General features: G+C 56.9%; 1 long non-coding RNA gene across 1 annotated transcript; it reads right to left on the minus strand.

Annotated features, from left to right (window-relative positions):
• Window positions 1–271: 271 nt before the first annotated feature.
• On the minus strand, window positions 272–3,571 carry LOC106025739 (uncharacterized). Its single transcript, XR_002789296.2, has 3 exons — window positions 3,151–3,571; window positions 2,139–2,831; window positions 272–1,871 (listed from the first exon to the last, which is right to left on the minus strand). It is a non-coding gene; the product is annotated as an uncharacterized LOC106025739 (long non-coding RNA).

Consider the following 3,571-nt stretch of genomic DNA (forward strand, 5'->3'; position numbering starts at 1 on the left):
GTCCAGTGCAGCCGTCAGAGGTTCAGCCTCGGTGTCTGTGACCAAGGTGCCCTTAGGGCTGGGGCCAAGAGAGCCCAGTGCTGGAGCCTGACCCAGCAAGTGTGAGACCCTGATGACCTCTTCAGAGTGGAGGGGAGCTGTGCGTGGTGGCAGGCACAGCACTCCAGCGGCTGAGGCAGGAGGATCACTGCCAGTGTGGGCTATACAAGCATACTGTTTGGAAAAACCAACCAAACACACACACACACACACACACACACACACACACACACACACACACACACGTCAGCACTGAAGCATCCCAGCCCTCACCTGGGGCTTTGAAAGGCAGATGCCTGTGTGTCTCCTCCTCCGTGAGTGAGGCAGGTAAACTCAGGAGGGAGCCACCACAGTGAGTGGTCAGTCCCCACTAAGTCAGGCCACGTGTCCCCTCCATGTGAAGGCCCGGCGATGGACCTGTCCGCCTCACTCCTGCAGACCTTGCCGCTCTCCTTGATTTTTTATTCTTTTAAACCTGGTACTAGGGATTGTTTGCTGTTCTTTTTTATTTTTTAAATTTTGAGGCAGGGTCTGGCCTGGAACATGCGATCCTCCTGGCCCACTGTGCCCGGTTCCTGACATGTATGCTATTCAGCAGTGAGAGCGAACATGAGCACGCCTCATTGTATTTCTAGGAGCCTGGCGCACGGTGATGAGTGACCCTGTCGGCTGAGCTTTCTCGGTGGCCGGGTAGCGGGGATTTATTGCCCATGGATGAACTCGATCTTCTCAGGCACTACAGTGAGGGTGCTACTATGAACTCCACTTGAAAAACGGGAAAACAGAGTTGAATCTTCGGCCCAGATGCGTGGCGAGCTACCTGCACTCTTGTGCTCCTGCCAGGTCTAGGGTCCAGCTCGCCAGGACTGTCGGGTTGCTGCTGTTATCTCTCTCCAGCTCCTACTTCTTCCCTGAAGCTGCGGGGTCTTCAGGAATTTGAGCAATTAGGAGACACAAAAGGGCTGACACAAGAGGGAGGAGCTGTGGGAATCACATCTGCCACACCTGCAGAGCAGGTGCCTGAGGCTGCAGGTCTTTAGTGACAAGAGAATTATTTACCTACGGTAAAGGTCACACAGAGCCAGGGTCAGTGGTTAGAGACCACCAAATAACAGGTCTGCTCTAACAGCTCCTTTGCAAACAAATTTCAGGTCTTTCTGCAAATGAAAGAGCCTGGCCCTGGTGCTGGATGCCACCCGCCCTTAAGAATCACCTCAGAGAGCTTTTCAAAAACATTTACGACCTATGCATGGGGTGTATGCCTGTAATCCCAGCACTCTGGGAGGCTGAGACAGGAGGGTTGCACGTTCGAGTCCCATGGAGGCAATTTAGAGATTCTAAAGTTAAAAGTAAGACTGTGGTGGAGGATGTAGCCAGTGGAAAGGCCCTGGGTTCAATTCCCAGCATCACCGCCCCCCCCCCCTGCACTGAACTGCACTCTGGGGCCAAGCCCCAGCAGCTCCCTTTGTTAGGGGTTTCACCTCCAGGGAATCCAGAGGGGAAGCCGAGAACCCTCAGCTTGGTTGGTGCTGCCGCGCTCCTGCTGCCTGCTCAGGCCAGCACTTCGTTTAGCGGAGGCTGTGGGGTGGTTTTTCTTTAGGCAAAGTCTGGGCATTGTACAGCCCGAGGGACAGACCGGAAGGGGACGGAAGGCCACCAAGCCAGCAGCCTCCCGGCTGCCCCACCCTCACCGATGCGGGACCCACGTCACCCGGCTTCTCCTCAGCAGGATGTGAAGCCCAGCCCTGTCGTGAGCGCAGGGCCAGCGGCCTTCGGGGCACCTTGAGCATTGGAAGGGGTCTGTGTGACTCGGTCAGTTAAAACATAAAGCTCTGAAAAAAAAAAAAAAAACATAAAGCTCTGGTGTCAAACAGAGCTACAGGGAAGTGAGGACCAGCAGGGCTCGGACCGTGGGCAGGCCGGGCCGGGGGAAGTGGGAAGCACAGAGCCGGTGTCGTCCTTCGGCACCAGTCTGGGCAGCGGGGACGTGGCGTTAGTGAGGGTCTCCATGAGCAGGATCCCAGCACAGGCCAGAGACGGCAACTCCAGGGGGAGAAGTACCCTCAAAGTGAAAACAGGCCGGGCGTCTCGGCACCCACCTGTCCACCATCCAATGCTTGGGCGGCTGAGGCAGGAGGATCCCGCGAGGACCCCCCTCCCCCACGCCTGAGTCCAGCACTGCTGGGCACGAAGGGTCCTCGTGGGGCTGCTGCCTCTGTCTGGGCCCCGCTGTGCTTCCTGTCTGGGTGCATGCCTGGAAAGGGGAAGATGGGCTGTGCAAGCGCAAAAGAAAGCGGTGGGAGACGGGCCTTAGAACTGTCACAGACCTCTGAACCCCGGGCCAGGTCCTCAGCACTGCGCTGGCTTCATTCTGTGGACGTCCTGTGGTGCGCCAGAGTCAGGTGACCCAGGCAACACTTACAGAGCCAGCCCGGGCTTGGAACGTCCCTTGTTTATTGATTGATTGATTGCTTTTCTGAGCCAGATCTCCCTATATAGCCCAGGCTGGCCTTGAACTCTGGGGATCCTCCTGCCTCAGCCTCCTGAGTGCTGAGATCCTGGGTGTGCGCCACCACACCCGGCTCTGGCCCTTCCTGATGACCTGTGGCTCTTGCGTGCCAACCCTTCCATGGTGGCCTCTGTGCATGCGCGTGGCGTGGCCCGCGCTGGGCAGCGTTTCCGCGTGGCGTGCTGCACCCCGCGCAGGCGCGATGCTCACACCCGGTGCTCCGGTCTTCAGGGAATGCCAGTCCTCATTTCTTCCAGTCTGATTTACCAACTCCACCACCGCACTGCGGAGTTCAATGCAAAGTTGAATCACATTAAAATTGAGATTTTAAAAATCAAAAGTAGTTAAATATTTGCAGAAATAGATAAACCCAAGCCAGGCCTGGTGGCACACTCCTGGAACCCCAGCACTTGGGAGGCTGAGGCAGGAGGATCGCCACAAGTTTGAGGTTTGTCTGGACTACACAGATCCTGTCTCACAAAAAGAAAAGAAAAACACCTGCACCTTGTTTCGGTCACTTTTCTCATTACTGGGACAAAATACCCAACAACCACAACTAAAGGAGGCAGGGTCATGGGGGCCCGTGTCTGAACTATACCGACCTGCACGGTGGAGGGTGCCGCGGAGGAGAGACGCTCGCCTCATGGAAGGCAGGAAGTGGGATCGAGGAGGAAGAAGCCCGACGGCGCAGGCCCCAGCGGCCCCTTCCCACCAGTCTCCAGCTCCTGGAGCCCAGGCCCCCGTGACCTTCCGCAGCCCTGAGCGCCTGAAGCCGGAGGAAACCGAGACGTAGCCAAGGCAACTGCTCCTAAATTCAGCAGGAACCTCAGGTCCCCCAGCAGGACCTTGGAAAACAGCAAAGCCTGCAGGTTCGAAGTTCCTGAAGTCAAAGCTTACAACACAGTTAGCATCCTCAGGCCGGGGATTAGCTCAGCTGGCGAGAGTGAGGTCCTGAGTTCGAGTCCCATAACTGGAAAAACGAGGGGAGCCTCATGGGCGGGGCGGGGTCTGACTGAAGACCAA

Source organism: Cavia porcellus, unplaced genomic scaffold (assembly GCF_034190915.1).
Source record: "Cavia porcellus strain 051 isolate PalLab524CR breed Dunkin Hartley unplaced genomic scaffold, mCavPor4.1 scaffold_10, whole genome shotgun sequence".
NCBI classification, from domain to species: Eukaryota; Metazoa; Chordata; class Mammalia; order Rodentia; family Caviidae; genus Cavia; species Cavia porcellus.